General features: G+C 48.1%; 1 protein-coding gene across 7 annotated transcripts in view; it reads left to right on the top strand.

Annotated features, from left to right (window-relative positions):
* The first annotated feature begins 6,648 nt into the window (after positions 1 to 6,648).
* Positions 6,649 to 20,533, top strand: part of BOC (BOC cell adhesion associated, oncogene regulated) — a 73,058-nt gene continuing 59,173 nt past the window's right edge. For 2 of the 7 annotated variants that reach the window (XM_060639998.3, XM_060639999.3), the window contains exons 1-2: positions 6,649 to 7,173; positions 11,120 to 11,211. The gene's annotated coding sequence lies outside the window, so the exon portion shown is untranslated. Of the gene's footprint in view, positions 7,174 to 7,262; positions 7,804 to 7,984; positions 9,522 to 11,119; positions 11,212 to 20,533 lie in introns of those variants that run through there. The other 5 variants (XM_060639992.3, XM_078453011.2, XM_060639994.3 and 2 more) reach the window with 4 other exon arrangements.

The raw sequence follows: 20,533 nt of genomic DNA on the forward strand, positions 1-20,533 counted from the left end.
TGTCTTTCAACTCCTCTTCCTACACTGTGGCCTCCACCGTAAGGGCTGCTCCCCAAAACCTAAAGAAGTGGCATGGGGTGAAGCAGGCTGGGGCATAGCTGGTTTTCTGTTGCTATGGCCAAAAGTCTTAGTGAATCCCTGGTACCTCATGAAGGAGAAAGAAAATATAGTGGGAGCAAAACAAGGCAGCACACTACCTATCTCTAAGCTTGCAACAGCAGCTTTGGCATTTGATTCTGCCCTGCTCAGTCCCCGGAACATTGATTCCCCTCCGTGGAAGCATCCCATCGCTAAACACCCTTACAGGATGTGTGAGAAACTCCTTCCCTCTTAAATGGCTGACTGAACAAATTTAACGGAGGCTGTTACCCACTGAGTTTGGTATCAAAGCTCTGAGGTCCAGTTCTCTTTGAGTTTTTGCTTTCATCTGGAGTCTCTAGCCCCCTGCCCTCGGCTGCCATCAGCCCGCACAATATCAAACAGCTGGAGTCTGGGTAGCTCCAGGATCCAAGTTTCTCAGCCTAACACGTTGTGTGTGGGGGAGGGGGGGAGGGTAGGAGAACAGACAGAGTTGTAGAAGGTAGAGGTATCATGTGGGACTAAATGGGTCCTGTGCTTGCTTCAGAGAATCTGATAGCTTAGAAAAATGGAATCTCTTAGAGCTCAGTGTCAACAGATTCTATTTGTCTGAGACTTAAGGAGTGTGCAAATCAAGCATGCAGCATGGGTCACAAAAATGGCCTTGGATTATCCTGTTTTCCATTTCTCTGTCCTAGTTTCACCTCTGACTCAAACTTTTACTAATATAACTGCCGTTTATGGAGTGCCACTAAAGGTTACGTATGTATATATACAACATATGTTATATGTGTGTGTGTGTGTGTGTGTGTGTGTGTATATATATATATATATGCAATATTGGACATTGCATGACCAATCATAACAAATGCTAGCCATAAGCAACTGGTATAGTTGTGTCAGATAACCCACTAACAATCATATACCGAGAGAGATACTTCATATATATTTCTAATCTTCACAGATGAAAGAACTGGGATTCAGAGTGTCTAAGCTCACAAGCTTGTTTAAAGACCAGATCCAAACCTACATTTGTCTTGATTGCAGAATTTCGCTTTGTTAAATGTCATCCTCCCTCTAGGGTACCCTCATCCATAGGCAGCCTCAGGGGGATCTGAAGACTGATTCCTTAAAGTCAGGAGAACACTGGTGAGTAGGAATGCCTGAGTTGGCAGCACTGGACTAGAGAAGTCAGTCCCAGCCAGCTCAACTTGTATGGGGAGTAGATGGCACTGTACCAGGCTCACCTGTAATTCTGCCTGAACCATGCAATTTAGAGTTTAATTACATGCTGTCTTGCATTGTTTACTAATTGTTGCAGAGGTCAATCTTATACTTGCATTCATCATTCAGTCATCAAATATTTTGGAGCAACTGTGCGCACTTCTTCTTTGGCAGCCCTTGTGATATTCAGCATGGAGAGGAAGGTAAATGGCCCACTAACAAGCAAATGAGGGCTAATTTTCCTAGTAATAAACTAATGAGTTTTTGTATTTATTTTCAAAATGTTTGGGGACATTCCCTTAATAAATAAAGACTTTATACATTCAACAGCTAGAATTTGAAAGTAGGAAGTTGGATCCAATATTTCATTTCTGACACCTCTGATCAAGATAAAAAGTGTTAATCCAAACATTAGCTTTGAGAATAGGAATGTATACAAAAGCCAGTTTACGAATTACTATTAATACTATGAATTTTAGTATCTAGCCTTTAATCTTAACTCCTACCTCAGAGCTGCATGCTCTTAAGGTATACACTCCTTGGAGTTTTCTATCAATTACAGTTTGTGAATTACCTTAGCTTTTTGAATGAACTTGGATGCCCTTAAAAAAATCAGTCATTCAGGGGCGCCTGGGTGGCGCAGTCGGTTAAGCGTCCGACTTCAGCCAGGTCACGATCTCGCGGTCCGTGAGTTCGAGCCCCGCGTCAGGCTCTGGGCTGATGGCTCGGAGCCTGGAGCCTGTTTCAGATTCTGTGTCTCCCTCTCTCTCTGCCCCTCCCCCGTTCATGCTCTGTCTCTCTCTGTCCCAAAAATAAATAAAAAAAAAAAAAAAAAAAAAAAAAAAAACCGTTGAAAAAAAAAAAAAAAATCAGTCATTCAGAAGCCCAGAAGAGATTCTTTAATAGCTTAACAAAATTCAAGCATCTTCTAAATATGCTTTTCTTACCCCACTAAGTAGCCTATACCTCATGAAACAGTTATAGGAAATGTCATACTGGAAAAACTTCAGGGTTAGGAATTAGTACCACTAATTAGTTATTGGGGATCTTAGGCAAGTTACTTAATTGTTCATATCTGTAAAATGGGCTGTTGTGGAGATTCAAGGTCATATGTACACACAGAATCAAGCACAGAGGCTGTGAGAGGTAGTAAATGTTACCTTATTTCTCAAGGGGTTGTTGGAAAGGTTAAATAAGATCATAAATATAACTGAGCTCACACAGTAAGCAATTATTATTCAACTTTTCCCACTTGAGTGCTGTCTCCAGTGTAGTGAATATTTGGCAGCTGTTTTCTTTATCTGGTTAGTGCAGTCACCCAAACTGGATAATTCAATCAGGTCTCCACTTGGGGCCTTGTGTCTGATGATCTCATTGTTGTTGAGATCTGAGAGATGAAAATGTACATTGGAGCCACTAGAGGACAATTTTGCAATACCAACCAAAAGTGTTTAAAATGTTATTTCTGTTGATCCAAAGCGCCTCCTCGTAGGAATTCACCCTTAGGAAATAATCAGAATTATAAATAAAGATTTATGACAAGATGTTTAGTTAACTGTGATGCATTATAATAATAAAAATGGAAACAATCTAAATATATGACAATAGGATAGTGGTTGAATAAATAACAATGTCTCTCCTTGGTGGGATAGTACACAGCTGTTAAAGCTGAACTTTGGAGAAGATTTAATCATATAGACCATTAAAGTTTATTTATTTATCTATGTATTTAATTTATTTTAAAGTTTATTTTTTATTTATATTGAGAGAGAGAGAGAACATAAGTACAAACAAGGGAAGGGGAGAGAGAGAGAGAGAGAGAGAGAGAGAGAGAGAGAGAATCACAAGCAGGCTCTGCACTGTCAGTGCAGAGTCTGATGCGGGGCTCAAACTCATGAACCAGAGATCATGACCTCAACCAAAGTCAAGAGTCAGATGCTTACCTGACTGAGCCATCCTGGAACCCCTAGAATTTAAATTTAAAAAGTAGGATAACAAATTCTATATACAATAAACACAATTTTGTAAGATACGAAAGGACCAGATAAATCAACAGCAAAACTGGCTCCTGCTTAAATTACCAAATGCATTTAAAAAAAAGTATAAAATGTTGAATACAGGTATCTTTTATGTTGCCTTTTAAATATCTTCCAATTCTGATCAATTAGAATCATATACTCAGTATAGAAAAGTATGTATTTGTATTGATGAGGGAAAAAAAAGAAAAACAAGAGAGAAAAATGACCAGAAAAAATACCTCACTCTGTTAACAGGGTTATCCCTAGGTAGTGGGTTGAAGATGATTTTTCCCCTTCTTTGTGCTTTTCTGTATTTTCCAAATTTTCTTCAATGAACATAGTTTATACTCAGGAAGACAGATTTATATTAAAAGAGGGGAAATTATCACATTTGTCTACAAATTAGTCTCTATTTGTCTACATCTTAGTAATTTTTTCAGTACAATCCTCTCCAGATATGTTTCACAACCTAGGAGTTCTCTGTTTGTATGTTAACGGGTAGAGACTCTGTAGCACACTGCAGAGGAACACCCCTCTCTTGATGTCGCTCAATGGGATTCCTTCTAGTCCACTCTGAACAGTCTTAGCCATATAGTGACTTATATAGAAACAGTACTATACAGATACAGATACTGTATATAGATATAGTCCCTGCCTGCTTCTCCCCAACATAATAAATGTGATGATCACTTTCATGCTAAATGAAAGTGATGGAGGCCAGAAAGCCCGCAAGAAAGCAAGATACCAAAGGGAAATCACCATGAACGGACTGGAGAGTAGCAGAAAGCACCTTACGCGGCCCAGACTCTGTTTTGAGATGGCTGGGAGCTAGTGTTGGTGGGGAGGGTTAGCATAGGGAAACTAACAGAGAGGGGAGGAGAGAATTAGACAAGGAACTTGCTCCAGGCAAAGGGGGAGAGGTCAGAGATTCAATGTTCTTACAGGAATAATAATAATAAACATAATCATGTTAATACAAAGAACCATGAAAACAATAAACACTTTTTAGGTGACAACAATGTGCTTGGTGCTGCTACAGTATTAAACCCTCTCAGTTAAACTGTGATCCACATTCTGTCTAAACTCTGGGAAAGACAAGCAACCATGTGAACAGCCTGGGATGGAAGGAAGTACAAGGGTCTTTATCCTGGTTAAATACTGTTGGTAGGGACTGTGATCTTCTCTGTTTTCTGCTGTGCTCTGACTTGTTGACTCAGAGCTCAGCGCGAGACCCAGAGAGGAGAATGGAGAATGCTAGAAGAAAGTCTGAGGAAGAAGACAATGTAAAGGGATAAGGGACATCTTTGAGATGTTGAGCAATGAAGAGTATGTATAGAAATATAGAAGAATCGATCTGAGAACTTCATGCATGGTGTTTGCATTGGAATCCCACAATGCCAGTGGAAATGGTACTACTTGGAGTCATCTGTGAAAAACAGATAGCTGGATACCCTGCCTGGGGCTAGGAGAGAGGGAGCATTCCAGTGCAGTGGAGGCTGTTGACCTATTCCCCTTGGGGAATTAAGAGTTGTGTACCCAGGGCGGACTCCAGGCCTTGTAGTCCTGAATTGTGCTTTGGGAGGAGGACAATAAGAGTGGAAGCTAACAAGGTCATTGAGTGGGGAGAAAAACAGGTCTTGGAGAAAGCTTGGGGGAGAATGTCGGAGATTACAGGAGAAGAAAAATGAGGGAGGGAATTGGAGAAGAAAGAAGAGGAAAGAATACAGGTGCACCCTTCAAAGAGGGAGTTCATTGTATTTTTCACCTTCTTGTTTGAAGGTGGATCATCCCGTTTTTCATTTTGCCACCAGGACAGGCCCAAGAATCCAGGCACACATTGTTGAAAGTACCAGATAAGTCAACAAAAGCCTGGCTGCCTGAATTACTAAATACATGGGGGGGGGGGGGGGGGGGAGCAGTACAGCATAGTGAATAAAATGTTTATGTTGCCCTTTTAAACACCTTTTGATTCGATTGTATTAAAGTCATAAACTCAGTGTAAAGTATGTATTTTTACTGAGGCCCAGAGAGGTTTAAGGTTATGGGACTTTATCAAAGTCACACATGACTTCCTGACTCCCAGGGCAGCTCTCCTGCCAGAGGGGCAGCAGCACCCTCTAACTCCCACTCCTGGCCTGCGCCACCACCTCCGAGGCAGCTCCCTTCCCACGTTGGCACAGACTTGAGGTTCACTTTGAACAAATGCCTCAGCCTTTCTGGATCTTGGTTTCTTCAGCTGCAGCATAACGTATGGCCGCGAATGGCCCTACACCATCTCGGTTTGCATCCCTCAGCTGCTTGCCAGCAAGTCAGCCTATGTTTGACCTGCCCATTCCCTAGAAGGGTGTCTTTAAAATGTGGCCCCAGAGCAGCAGCAGCAGCAGCAGCAGCAGTAGGAACTTACTAGAACCTGGGAACTTACTAGAAATGCCAGTTCTCAGGCCCACCTCAGACCCTACGGAATCAGAAACCTGGGGGCGGGGCCCAGCAGTCTGTTTTAAGAAGCCTCCAGGAGGCTCTGATGCAGCTCAAGTTTGAGAACCGCTACTCTGAATTGTTTTCTGCCCAGCACTAAAGCGAGGGTTTAACACACTCCTGCACACACACACACAGAGGTAACCAACTTTTCTCTACCGCCACTATGCCTCCCTTCCCCACCCCGCCCCCCCCCCCCACCCCCGCCTCCCCGGAATCCTTTTCCTGCTTCATCATCCTGGGATGATGAATGGAGGTCAGGGCAGGGCGCTGTCAACGCAGGACGCTGCAATCCCTCCCTCCCAACCCCACCCGGTGGGTCGTGGGTCGGCGTAGGTGGCGTTGGGGCTTCCCCCAAAACTGGTTTCTTTATCATTTCTTGACAACCACTGCCCCACTTGGGGGGTGGGGGCGGGGCGTTTAATAACAAAGTTTGCTTTTAATGATTTATCCAATAGTTTGCAGAATGTTTGCTTTTACTGACTTATCCAATAGTTTGCAGAATGAAGACTATTGAGAGAGGGGTGTCAGAAAAAGTCTTGGAGAGAAATGCCTGGGGGAGAGAAGAGAAAGATAGCATATGAGAGCAAGGGTCTGAGGTGAAGCTAAAGAGAAAATGAGGGTTCAGGGGGGTGGGAGGAAGGCACAGGACATTGCTCTTGGAATGGGAAAGAGAGACGTTGGGGAAGAGCTCCGGGCTGGAGCTCAACAGAAAGAAAATAGGCGTTAGGGGAAAAACTGAGTTTGGGGGACTTTTTTTTTCCAGCTTCCTTTCCTTTCCAAGAGTTTTTCTCTGCTCCATTTTGCTCCTCCCCCTCCTCCCCGCCTCCTCTGCTCCCCCTCCTTCCCCGCCTCGCGCGGCAATGGGAGGCTCCTAGGCAGGAGAAGCAAAAGAAGGAATTGTTTGCGAGTTCAGTCATCCAAAAAAGCTTCTTCCATATGGAGGGACCGGGTGCGCCGGGCGCGGCGTCCCCTGCCTTGTCCTCCTGCTGCTGCCGCCGCCGCCGCCGCGACCCCCGCTTCCTGCCGCAGGGACCCTGAGCCCCGGCCCGCTGGTGTCAGCCTCCGGGCGCGCGCACGCACACTCACCCTTGCACACACACACACACACACACACACACACACTCACTCACTCACTCACTCACTCACGCCCGCCACAGCCACACGCGCCCGCACGCGCCCTCCCTCCCCGGCCGGCAACTTCTCGGGCCGGGGCTCCTTTGTTGCTCCCGCTGCGGCCGCTCTCCGGTTTTGCGAGTCCCCGGGTGTCACCGTGCGGGTTGTGTGTCCTTTCGGCGCCGTGCTGTGCGGCTCCCTCCGCGCCCGCCACGCCGGCCCCGGACGCCGCTCGCCCTCCCCAGAAGCTGCCGCACCAGAGGTGAGTCACGTCGCGGAAGTTTGTTTTCTTTTCGCAAAAAGTTGTGTTCCTGGGTTGGTGGGGGCGGGGGTGCAGGAGGCGGCCGCAGGCCCGGCGAACCCCAGGGAGCGCCGTCGGCGGGAGCGAGTCCCCGCGGGGGCTGCGGCCGAGGCGGGCGCGCGGGGCGCGGGGACGCAGGAGTTGGGGCGAGGCGGGCCGCGGGACTGCCGCAACCCGGCCCGGGCAGCCGCATCTGGCTCCCTGCGGGGCGGTGTGGCCGTCGTTCCCGGAAGCCTGTCGGGTGGAAGCGGGGCCCGGACCGCCTCCGAAACTTGCCCCGAGGAGGCTTGACACCCGGGCTCCTGCTCCGGGAGCCGGGCGGCCACGGCGAGAAGCAGAACCCGCGGTAGAAGCCGGTGGCCTGTCCGGCAGAGCGGGTCATCCTCTGGGCGTTGGCCAGGAACACTGAAACGAGGCGCCGAACGGACCCGAGCGAAACAGCCCCAGGAGAGCATCGCTGGCGGAGGGGCGCGAGGGGCGAGGCTGCGGTGGGGTGTCCCGGGCTGGGCGTGGGGAGCGTGAGCGTTCCTTCTCGCGCGCGGCGTCGGCCTGGGGTTGTGCTCCTAGGTTTTGTCGGTGTAACTGTGAGAGGTGGGGAAATGAACCTCTGGAACAGGTGGGAAGGGGCCGTAGGGAGGGCCGAGCGACCCAGGCACGAGTTTCTGAAGGGGTTTTGAAGGCCTGGCTTAGCTTCAGGGGGCCAAGTGTTAGTTAGCTCTTTCAGGGGATGGGCCAGTTTGGAGGGGCAGGGGGCAGACAGACTTGGGGGATTTGTTTGGTTTTGTTTGGGGGATGGAGGTGGCAGTGGCAGGGTTACTGGGAAGGTTGTTGAGTCCTTCCAGAGATGTGGCAGTGGAGCTAAGAATACCCAAACCACACACCAGCAATCCTAAGCAGGCACTTCATGGGCGTGGTGGGGTATTCTGTCGCTCCCCCACCCCCTCTGAGCAAGTTCAAATGGGTTCCAAGAACTTTTTGACTCAGTTACCTCTTTGACTGGACTGAGTGACTTCCAGGCCCTTGGGCCACCCCCCTTCCCCTGTGCCCGGCTCACGTTTGTCACCTAGTTCTTTGTTGTCCAGAACTTTGCAGACGCTGGACATCGAATAAATGGGATTCTCAAAATTCTTGACTATGCAAATATTTTTGATTGATTCCACAACTGGGCCCTAAACCGCTCAGCTCTGTGATGGTTTTTTCGTCCCTCTGGTTACAGCCAATAAATCAATCTCCATTTCCTCAAGGTCACCATGGATGATATTATAACACAGTCTTGTTGGACTGAGGTGGGGGCTGGGGCACCTATACATCTGGGTGCCCTGTTTTCTGAACTTTACTTAAAGTGAATCTGAGGCAAGAGCTTCGCTGTTTTGAGGTGTGTACCAGGTTTCCCAAGAACGTTTCTGAGGTCTTATAATTGGCACTTTTTAATGGTCTCATAATTGAAACCCAGGAGGTTCCCATGGTAATCTTGAAGCACCTTGGGGTCAGTGGGACAGAAGCAGGGTGGAAACAGCAGTGGAGTTATGATTTTCCTGCCAGATGAGTTTTACAGTGAGTTTATGCAAGAGGTAGAAATGAAAGAGGAGTTGCCTCACTGTGCCACTTTGCTGACACTGCCCCCCCCCCCCCCCCCTTATTACTCAGTTTGGCCCTTTCAGGAGACTGGAGGCTGTCTATTCCTATGAAATCTGAGGGTTGAGAACTCAGACAGTGTCCCTTTCATCCTCTTTCAAGAGATCTGAGAATGCAAGAGACATTTCCTCAGGAGAAATTGCCCAAGACACAGGCATTGGCTTTACTCTGGAGAGGTTGCTAGAGGCGGTGGTGATTGCTCCTTGGCCATAGGTGTGGGTGGGAGACAGAGGACCCTGCTTAGCTGTTGATTGGTTTGCCAGCTTGTGATAAGATGGTGATTTATGTTCCTTTCCATCCTCCAAATGGATTTGGAGATTTTCCTTTCTTTGAAGTGCTCTTTCAAGTGTTTGGGCTCCTACCTCTCTTTGGCAACTTATCTGTGGTTTCCATTCCCTAAGAAGGAACAGGGGACTTTACTCATTAAATAAATCAGTGGACTTCCTCAGGGACCCCCAGGGTTTAAGCAAGAAGACAAGAAGCGAGCCTGGTGGTCACAGTATTCCACGAGACCCTATGGGGTCTGGGTTCAGCAAACTTTGCTGGGTTCAGCAAAGTCCTTGATAGGGTTAATGATTAAGGGGTTTTCTGTCTGTCTTTCAAACAAGTAGGAAGAAGCTGAAGAAGAGCCAAATGCACCAGTTAATTGATGTCCAGTACTTTCTGGCCTCTGAGTAAGGAAGTATTAACTTGGCATCGAAGGATATTATACATTTGAAGTCTGCTTTCTGGGGAAATCAGAGAAAGGGGAAGGGAATGGAAATTGGGAAGGCAGAGGAAAGAAAGTGATTTGTTACATTTAAAAAATCTAATAACTTTATCATTTAGAACTTCTTGTCATCTCCATACTTCAATTCAGCAAACATTTCTAATATACCAGACCCTGGGCTGGGAGCTTTCTTGTCCCAGGAGAATAAACTTTCTTAGTCAAAGGGTATTTCTCCAAATTAAATCCTCCCCCTGCCCCCAATTTTTGTTTATTGCACAGCATCTACCAATAATTAAAAAATGGTTTTTTGAGTGACCCGCATTCCTATACAATAGCACAACTCAATTTTCATCCATGAGCATACATACTTTTCACACAGTTGTGATAAAAGTATAGACCTTTTTGTAGTCAACGGTGAAGCATCTAGAGATTTTTGTCCAAAGACTCACAGAGAACAGATATATCCAGCCCACTTCTCCATTGGTGGGAACAACCTAAATCCTAAGAGTGCTCCCACATGGAGTCTTTACGTGTAGTATTTTCATCATTTATGAGGCTGAATCAAATATCTGGGACTGAGGGAGGTGGAATGGAAGAGGGTGTTTTTAATCTACAAATCGGTGTTTACAGAAAGCCTCCCTAAATAGGGCTTTTGCCTCCTTGGAGCCCTCAGGGTTGGTAATGGGTAGAGAAGGGGAGGAGAAGGGCAGGAAGTAGGGGTTAGAGGATCCATCTCAAGTGGCACTGCCCTGGGGATTAGGAAACTTGGGTGGGAGCCCTGGCTCTTCCTGTGGACTCCGTTCACACTGACTCAAACCACTGAACCAACTAATGGATCCCTGCATCCCCGCTGCCACTGTGTTAGCCTCCCTCTCCAAGCTTGCCCATCTATCGCCTCTTTTCCATGCCTGCTACCACCATCCTTCTTCCTGCCCTTGACCATTGGTGCTAGACTCCCCGCTGGCAACCTATCACACCATCCGTCCTCCATCAGTCCCATAAACAAGTCACCACCCAGCTTAAAAACAGCCTAAGTCTACAATCCAGATTTCTTAGCCCTCTCACACATGGCTCTGTCCCACCTCATGATACTAATACCTTACTAGGAACGTTCTGCTCCAGCCCAAACCTATCTAGTAGCTGACCCTTGATTTTTGCTGGACTCATTCCTTGATTGCTGCCTTAACACCCCAAACCCCTTTCCTATAAGCCCACCTTACTTTGTATGAGACCTCCTAATAATGTATTCTTGAGAGGTGTTTATGAGTATTGATAACAATGGATTGCCGGATGCAAAGGTAATGGTTTTAGAAGATCAGACTTTTTTCAATGTGATCATTATCCTTTGATCCATTGTTCATTTCGTTTCTACAAGGGGCCAGGTAACTGGAGACTTAAGGAAGACTAGGGTCTTAGAAAAACTGTTTTTTTCTGTTTTGTTATTTATAAAAGGGATTAATAAGGAAACACTATGCTTTATAGCACCGCCCCTTATGAAAAGCCAGTACTCCAGAGCTGTTTATTTTGTTGTTCAAAAGATAAGACACTTCTCTTTTTCCCCAGTCCCAGCACGAACTTCCTGGAACCCATGACCCATGAAGTCTTGTCAACACTCACACCATCTGAGGGTAGCAGCCATGAAGTAGAAGAAGCAGGTGAGGTTTTCTGCCCACAGTCTAATACCTCTGGCCTATCGGGTTAGTCATACTTTTTCATGTTTTGTGTTGCCACTTGAGGATAGAGTACTTCTCCATCCTTTAGTATTAGGAAGGGTCTGGCTCTGAGTGGAATCTGGACCAAACAGATCAGTGCTAGTTCATTTCAGATGCGTTTTCAGTCAGAGCCTATGGGGACCTCTTTCCCCTGGAGTGGCTGTGTGAAGCTCCCTTTCCTTGAGGCAACTCTGTTTGACATGTTGGCCACAAACCATTTACTATGGAATTTGGAGGCTGAGGCTCCTGTGGAGAAGTCCTGCTTAGGTCTGGGTGAGGAGAGCCCTGTGTTTATGTCTCTGTCAGTGGTATTACAGCGAATGCCTTGTGATCTGCTGTACTGGGCAGTGTTTATCTCACAAAACCCAGAGGGATTCTGTGTCATCCCAACTTTTGAAATAAGGTTAGGAAATAATAATTCTCCTTTCCTAATGGTGAATTTGGCCTTATCTTCAAAGAAGCTCTTTGATGTTTGGGATAGGATTATTGGGCAGTAGAGGAAATCATAAGAGAAAGATCAGAGCCAATAATACACAGTCAACCTCATTTGGTTGCCAGAGAAAATGTTGAGGAAAGTCTCAACTAGTCCTCCTGGTAAGTAACAGGAAAGCACATAATATGGCCAGGGTAAGTGGGGCTGAATAAAAAAATAACTCAAAAGGAGCTGAACAGCAGAAAGTATGGCAGAGGAATGTTTGTTCTTCTCTAAAATGAGTTTGGATGGCATTGGACAAGACGAGGGTGATGATGTGTGTGTAGGCTGGAGCCTTCATCCTCTCAGCAAGCTTTTATTGGGTACTTGCTGTGTACCTGGGATCAGTACTGGAGCCCACGCTGTCCAGAATTCCATCACTGAAGGGAAAGCAACGCTGCAGTGCAACCTGTAGTGTTACAGTACTTGGACAGGGTCAGTTAAGAAAGGCTTCTTGAGGGAGGAAAGTCAGCCTCTCAGATGATGTCTTAAAGGCGGAGATGGGACTGGTCTGCCATCTGTGACCTCTGCTTGTAGGTGCTGTTCATTATTTTCTCCCTGAAGACTCACTTTTCCTCAGCAGATGATAGGCCGAAGTAGTCTTGAGACAGGAGATGGCAAGTTCAGGGTAGTTTTGTTAGTTTCAGGAAAGTTAAAAACAGGCAGTTCTTCATTGAATACAAATCTCAGAAATTCGAGCCTTAGACAAGTTTGTAAAACCAGTTACGGAATAGCTTTCGGCGGGGGAAAAGGAGAAACGTGTGATTTGTTTTTTTCTTTCTCATCTATGTCAGATTTCCGCTGAGAATTTTAGAAACACATTCCTGAACTCAGCTTTTTACCTTTGAATTTCATTTGCCCTTTATTCTACTGTCTGCACTAGGTTTGCTAACTCTGAAATCACTCCCAGAGTAGCCAGTGAGGAAGTGTTCGTTTTAGGGACAAATAAAAACCTCCTTGGTTGCAGAGAGGTAACGATCATAAGCATGGGAGCTACAGGTAAGAAGAAGAGGGCCTGTGGAGGTGGCTGACCTTGGAGGTCCCCCCCAGGCAGGGCTGGACTGGACTCTTGAACAGAACCCTCCCCCACCTTCCCTGGTCCTGCCAGGATTTTTCCAGAGTAGTCCCAGCCAAGTGCCTTTACTAGTCTGAGTTTACCTAACATTACGATCACAGCAGGTTTATTAGGTATGGGTCACAGTTAATTGGAGAGGAAAATTGGGGGGTTCTGGGTTTATTACTTTTCTATGAAAGTAGAGGCTGCTCTTAATTTTTTCCCAGATCATCCCTGCTACTTGACTCTCTCTGCTCGCCAATGCCTGTCAGCCCACAGCAGTGCTATGGTAGCTCTGCCTTTTTTATGTACCTGTGTCCACGTGAGGGGGATTTCATAATGCAGTCAGTCAGCACAGTGAGACCACATAAAGCAATGGAAATTCACAGTTGTTTACCTCTGTCATTATGAGTGGATGTCTTGTAGTGAACAAGTTACATAAAAATCCACTGTGTCATATAGCCAAGAGTTAGAGTCTAATGACCCTTCCAGTGTGCAGGCCCTCCAAGCAATCACCTGCAACCTTCCTTGAGACCACTGGCGGTCTGCCATCATGAAGGCTGCGTTAGCTTCAGGCGAAAGCCTCACGGTCAGGTGCTTTGCATTCTGTAGCCTTGTGTTGCAGAGATGGAGGTTGGGTGGTTGGGCCCAGCTTTCGCCTGTCTGGACTATGGCAGTTTGCCAGCAAGTTTCACTGGGTGGTCTTTGACAATGGGAGAGGGGAGGAGTGGGGGAGCTCAGCTCTCCTGCCCAAAGGGGAACAAGAAGGTTGGCAACCAATGCCCCGTCACCAAAACACCACCAAAGTCTTGAGCAGTGGTGAATAAAATGGAACAGGTTACTGAGGGCGGTGTTGTGAAGGAGTTCATTTTTGTCCCCCCTGATTTTATAGACGGAGCCTTGCGTTTATGCGGTGAGACCCCCTCAAGAGGGTGAGCACACACAGTGGCAGGTACCCTTTATCACAGGAGGGGAGAATTACTATTCTCACCTCGGCACTCAGGGAATCAGCTTTGGGCCTAGAGGGCAGGCTGAGATCCTTGAAGGCCAGTGCCAAGGAGGCAGCCCCACCTGCCTCTCCCGTCCTTCCTGAGACGTGGAGAATGATAGCTGCCTTTAGTGGGCCCTGTGTACCAGGCCCTGTGCTAAGTCCACAGGCATTCTCCCTGCACCACCCCCCCCCCCCCCCCCACTGTCCTGTGGAGACAGGCAGTGTGATCTTGTTCTGCAGACAAGGGGCCAAAGCTTGAAGCACTGGAGTGACTTGTTCTGCCCTCACAGCCATTAAGTGGCAAAGCCAAGGTTTCGTTGCAAGACTGCTGTCTCTAAAACTCAGGCTCTGCGGGAAAAGAAAATGCCCAGTCTCTCCCCCTAAGCAGAGCCCCCTTAGCTTGGGGCTGTTTCCTTTTCAACTAACAAAGTGGAAGGGGCAGGTGGGTGCCTTTATGAGACTTGCTTTAAGAGACACGAACTGAAACCTGGGACCACAGCTGGAAGGTTTTGACCGGGGCGGCAGCACAGGGGAAGCCACGCTTTGTCACGCAGCTCCCGTCAGACTTTGCAGACAGTTCTGAAAGCCGCCTGCACTTGGGTCTCATCTCGAACATGTTTCCTGCCTCTCCCGCATCCCCTCCCCCCGCCCCCCTCGCAGGACATCATCTGAACTGGCTGTCTGAGCCTCCGTGTCCATTGTAGATGCCGGCTGAACCCACTTGCTCCCTGGGTTTCTGCAAGTCTGATCAAGCAGGCCCTCTGTGCCCTCAGTGGGGAGAGGGGGAGAAGGTGCTTGGCCCAGCAGATACTTTTACTGGTCAGGAGAAGTGGCAGCTTGTACAGAAAAATAGCCTGGGGAAGGAGGTAGCAGCTCTGACAGACAGGAGATGGTACCTTCCAGGCAAATACTCCCAGGACAGCCAGCGGAAAGAATTCTACAGGCAGTTACCTGCAGGAGAGCACAACAGACCTCTCCCTACTGGCTGAGGGGAGTGGTGGAGATTTGGCTGTGGACTCATAGCTGCTCTTAGTTGCTTGTTTTTCTTTAACAAATGTGGATAGCCTGAAGCCAGGTGGGGCAGGGGAGGGGGGAGGAGGAACGACACAGGACACTTGGGTTTAAGAAACAATTATGCAAGACACCAGGGTGGCTCAGTCAGTTGATCATCTGACCCCTGATATCTGCTCAGGTGATGATCTCACAGTTCTTGAGATCGAGCACCACTTTGGGCTCCGTGCTGAGAGCACAGAGTCTGCTTGGGATTCTCTCTCTACCTCTCAGTCTGCCCCTCCCCTGCTCACTGCTCACTCTCTCAAAATAAATAAATAAACTTTTTTTTTTTTTAAAGAAAGAAACAATTATGTGACCAACTTGTCGGGTAACTGAGAGGAGTCCCAGAAACTGAGTGAAACTTTACTCCTCTGTCCCCACAGAGCTGCCTTTTAGAGCACTATTGGGATGCAGAGAGAGAGCACAAGAGAGCGCTTGGGATTGAGAATGTTTCTGCTCACATCAAAATCCCAAGTCCCCTGGCATCTGTGCTCTCCCAAGATGAGTTAGGAGACAAGGCATGCTGGGAACTGGCCAGAGGCCAGAGTGTGGGCCTATGGGCTGCATCTGCTTCTGGGGTTGGGTGGGTTTCTGTTTTCTGAGGGCAGGAGCCTGGACTAGAGGTGATTCATCCTATTACCAGAAAGCCTTCCCCATCTCCGGACAAGCTGTCTTTCCCCCTCTTGCAACAAGAGGCAATGAGGGGGTCTCAGGGTCTGGCGGGAGTTGGGAGAGGAAAAGATCTCATGGCCAGGGGATCCTGATTACCATTCTTCCTGAGAGAGGAACAACAGAGGAGTCTGGGGAGTGTCTGGGGCATCCCCTCTAAGAGGACAGAGGAGAATCTTATTAGAAGGTTGTTCAGGAGGGAGCGGCATTTCAGGGCCACTTCCAGGTTGGAGATGTGTGGCATCCTGGTTAAGTGTGGGCCTTGGAACCAGACGGGCCTGGGTTTGAATCCTGGCCTCGCCAATCTCTAGGTGTATGACCCTGGGCTAGTTATCTAGACCCTGAGAACCCAATCTCTTAAGGTTGTAGAAAGGAAGCAAGATATGGCATATAATGCATATTAACTGCATTGTGAGCATTCAGTAGAAGGCGGCTCTTAGGAGGAAGGGAAAGAATAGGAGAGAGGAGCAGTGGAAGTGGGGGTTATTGAGGAACCGGGCGGGTAGAAGGGTGAGTAGGTAGAGGGCTGCACTGAGGGAAGGCCCACTGCTGAAGGCTCTGCAGAGATACAGGAATGAGAAGATGGGGACAGAGGAGCCCACGATAGGGAAAGGCCCTTAGGTACCAGTCCTCAGACCCGGTCAGTAGGAACAGAATCCTCACCCAGTTGCCTCCTCTGCTTCTCTCCAATTCAGCACCTTCCATGCTACCAGTGAGGCCAAAAACCTTGGAGTCCTCTTTGACTCTGGCCTTTCTCTCACACTGCACTTTAAATTGGCAAATAATATTGGCTTTGCCTTGAAAATGTATCCAGAATCCTGCAACTTCTTACCACCCCGGTCTGGTCTTGTATCACTTCTTACTTGGGCTGTTACAGTAGCTTCCTCAGGGTTTTCCCTGCTTCCACTCCCATGCCCGACCTTGCTACACTTTAGTCTGTCCACCAGCTCAACTTCCCACAGAGCAGAGCAGCCCAGAGCAACCAGAGGAGGTCACTTCCCTGCTCAGAACTCTCCAGGGAGTCCTGTTTAATTCAGAGAAAACTAAAGCCTCAGTGCCCTCAGACCCACCCCCTGCAGCTCTGCCCTCACCTTCCCCCAGCCCACTCTGCAGCCACCCCACCCGGGCCTCCTTGCTGCTCCCCCCCCCCCCCCCCAGCTGAGCAACTTGCTTTGCCTTCTGCAATGAACCTGAACCTAGCTGCCCTTTATTAACTCATGGTTCTCTCTCCCTGCAACCTAATTTATTTTCCCTCGAAGTTACCACTTCCCGACAGGTGTTCATTTGTTCATTTGCTTACTGCCTACTTCCCCTCCAGAATGAAAGATCCATGAAGCCAGGGACTTTTTTTCCCCACTGTCTTCCAAGTGCCTGGAATGGAATTGGGTATGTAATTGGTGTTCTCCCCCCAATTCCCCACCTCCGACCACCACCACTAGTCTGCAGGGCTTTTTAGAAAGGAGTGCAATACGAGTTTTAAACAAAAGTAAATAATTACATATGGATTTATATAAGAAAAATACATCCTGGGTATATGTATAGGGGAGTGTGTGGAAGAGTGATGCAGAGAATTCTAATACTGTTTGAGTGTCTGTTTCAGAAATACCAGGGAGCTGTGTGCTAGGCCACGGCAGAAGTAGCCCAGTTCTTTTTTCTTCCTCAAGGCGATGGACTGCAGTATGGTCCATGGGTGTGACAGGTGCCAGCTGTAAGGGGAGCATAAGAATGGCTGTCTCCTCTCCCTTCCTCATCACTCACTTCACAAGAATTTGTTGAGTGTGTACTTTATGCCTAGCACTGTGCTAAGCCTGGCTAGGAGATGTGGAGAAGCCCAGCTCATTCTCTCATCCCACCAAGAGCTCTACAGTCTAGTTTTTCACCTGGGATTTCCTAAGTGTGCCCGGACAATCCATTTTACCGCTCCCTTCCATAGCACAGGGACCAGAGTTGAATTGGAGCTCTGTTGAATCGGGTTTGGAACCACAAGCCCGGGACATGAGGAGCATGTGATGAATTTGAGAATAGTTCTGTTCCCTACACACAGGAGGCATGGTGGGTGTCAGGCCCCATGCTAGGCACTCAGGCCACAGAGATGGTCTCCTCTGCTGGAGAGCCATGTACAAGGGACAGCATGATTTGGGTGTCTGCCCAGAGGGAGATAGTTCTGACTTCAAATTGCATCTCAGTCATTTCTGACTTGCTTCTAGATTTAGAAGCTTGAGGAAGAATAAAAATAGGGATAAAGATCCCAGAAGGTCTTGTGCTGACAACAAATGTGCCTGAGAAATTACACTATCAGGATCCCCAGACCCAACATCTGCAGCATCTCAGGTTACTGAAGGCTTGAGCTTCCTCCTCTAGTTTTTAATTTTTTTTAACATTTTTTAATGTTTATTTATTTTTGAGAGAGAGAGAGAATGAGAGAACAAGTCCGGGAGGGGCAGAGAGAGGAAGACACAGAATCTGAAACAGGCTCCAGGCTCTGAGCTGTCAGCACAGAACCCGACATGGGGCTCAAACCCACAGAGTGTGAGATCATGACCTGAGCCGAAGTCAGACGCTTAACTGACTGAGCCACCCAGGTGCCCCTTAACTTCTTTTTTTTTTTTTTTTTAAATTTTTTTTTTTCAACGTTTTTTATTTATTTTTGGGACAGAGAGAGACAGAGCATGAACGGGGGAGGGGCAGAGAGAGAGGGAGACACAGAATCGGAAACAGGCTCCAGGCTCCGAGCCATCAGCCCAGAGCCTGACGCGGGGCTCGAACTCACAGACCGCGAGATCGTGACCTGGCTGAAGTCGGACGCCCAACCGACTGCGCCACCCAGGCGCCCCGCCCCTTAACTTCTTAACTCTGAAAAATTAATGGCAATTTTAGGTTTACAGAAAACATTAAGTGAAAAATATAGAGTTGCCACATACGTCTCACCCCCAGAACAGTGCCCATATTATTGACATCAGATGTTGGTACAATACATTTGTTACAATTGTACAGTTGACAAGTCAACCTAGATCCATTATCAATAACTAAAACGCATGGTTTACGTCGACTGTATTATACATTGTATGGATTTTGGCAAATGCATAGTGACCAACTATTCACCATTACAGTGTCATACGGGATACAAATCTCACTGCCTAAAAATCTCCTGTGCTCCACTCATGAGGCCCTCCCTCCTTCCATTCACCAATCCCTGGTGACCATTGCTCCTTTTTACTGATTGTCTTTTCTAGATTGTCATATAGTTGGAATCACACAATGTATAGTGTTTCCAGGTCGGCTTCTTTTACTTGGCAAACTCTTCCAGTTCTAAACATGACCTTCTGTCCCCTCCCCCTCCCCCGTGTACATTCATGCGTCTGGAGTAAGAGGGGTTGGCAGAGGAGGGTTCCAAAGCCTTGTGCTGATACCCAGCTGACCAGAGCCAGTGGGTCCTATCCCTTCGTCATCTCCCAGTGAACATGCCTGGCCCTGGTGCTACCGGAGTTTAGCCCAGGCTAGTAAACTGTCAGGAGCTGCCTGTGTTTGGGTTCCACATCTGGAAGTATCAGCTGTGCAGACCTTCCTGTCCCATTCCTAAGTAGAGGCAGGAGGAGCACATGGGGCTGTTTGTCTTCCTCCTCGGTAGTTTGTTTTACTTGCTTTGGAGCCGGGTAGGAGGGTGGGGAAGTGAGCTTCCCCCAGGCAGGCAGCACTCCTTCACACCCACATCCGCTGGCCGGCCACACGTCCCCCAGCCTCTGCTGCTGTCAGCCCTGCACAGGTCCCAGCGGTGTCTGCGCTGAGCCCTGAGAGCAAGCACTGGGGCCTGTTTTGTGGTCATTTGGGAGGAAGATGGGTAGGGAGCAGAGAGACTGAGAACATTTTCCCTGCCCAGAGAGGTTTCCTTCCTGAGTCAGCCTGGCAAGCCAGGATTCCTTGGGAGCTGGAGGCAGGAACCTCAGTATTCCGTGCACTCACCAGTCACTCCAAACAGGAAGGCGCTCTGGGGGAATAAGTGGTAATGATGGATATTGTAATGGAAGCAGAAGGAGGGAGCCCCTTAAATCCCACTCAAACCAGGGCCCCAGCTAGGGGAAGGAAAGCACATGTGAATGGGGTCCTGTGGGTTATCTGGTTGAACTTGGATGAGAAGTTTCAGGGACTGAGGAAAGGCGGTTACTAGGTACAGAGAGTTACAACCCTGGGGAACAGGAAGTGAAATTTAGACCCCAGGTTTCGTTGCTTCCTGTCTGGAATAAACACCGAGCTGAGGTCAGCTAGAACTCTCTCGTGCTGAAGGACTCCAGCCAGGTGTGTCAGAGTTCACAGTGAAGGAACAAGAAGAGTCTGGCTCCCCTGGAAGGTCAGCTTTTGGACTATGGAAATTCCATGCTGATGGTCCATGCCCGTAGCCCGTCCTCCTCCGGTTTTTCCTTTTTCACCCAGTCCGCCACCTTCCATTCTGTATCCTGATCGGTGACTCACTAAAGAGCCCCAGGTTGCCATACATTGGCTCTGCCGAGTTGTCCCGGTGCAAGTCGAGGCTAATAGTGCCCGTCCCACGTTTGCCACTAAGATTGTGAGCACAATTGCAATGGAGTGTAGGATACTCTCTACAGGCAAACTGCCCTTGACTTTGTTGTTAACTATGGATTCAGGGTAGAGCATCCTGGCCTTTTGTCTTCCTGGGTCTCATTCCAGAGCCTAGGAGGCTGGGACAGTGATTACTGACCATCAACACAGGGGGACCCTTGGCCCTTGCCTCAGTTTGCCCAAAGAGGCAGACGACAGAGAGCTGCTGAGTCATGTTAGTGTGGGCCCCATATTCCTTACCAAACCCAGCCTTCACCCCTGCTTCCCTCCTAACATTCTGTCCCCACAGGAGGTACAGTGAGAGTCCTGAGGAAAAGAATCCCAGAGCAGCTTCTGTAGGTACATGCTAAGTAGAGTGTCTAGTAGCTGGGGCACTTTTCCTGAACCAAGAGATAAATATCTGATCTGCTAAAGCATTTGGGTTTTGGGGTTTTTTCCTACTGATTTGTGG

This window comes from Panthera onca, chromosome C2 (genome assembly GCF_046562875.1).
Source record: "Panthera onca isolate mPanOnc1 chromosome C2, mPanOnc1 haplotype 2, whole genome shotgun sequence".
NCBI classification, from domain to species: Eukaryota; Metazoa; Chordata; class Mammalia; order Carnivora; family Felidae; genus Panthera; species Panthera onca.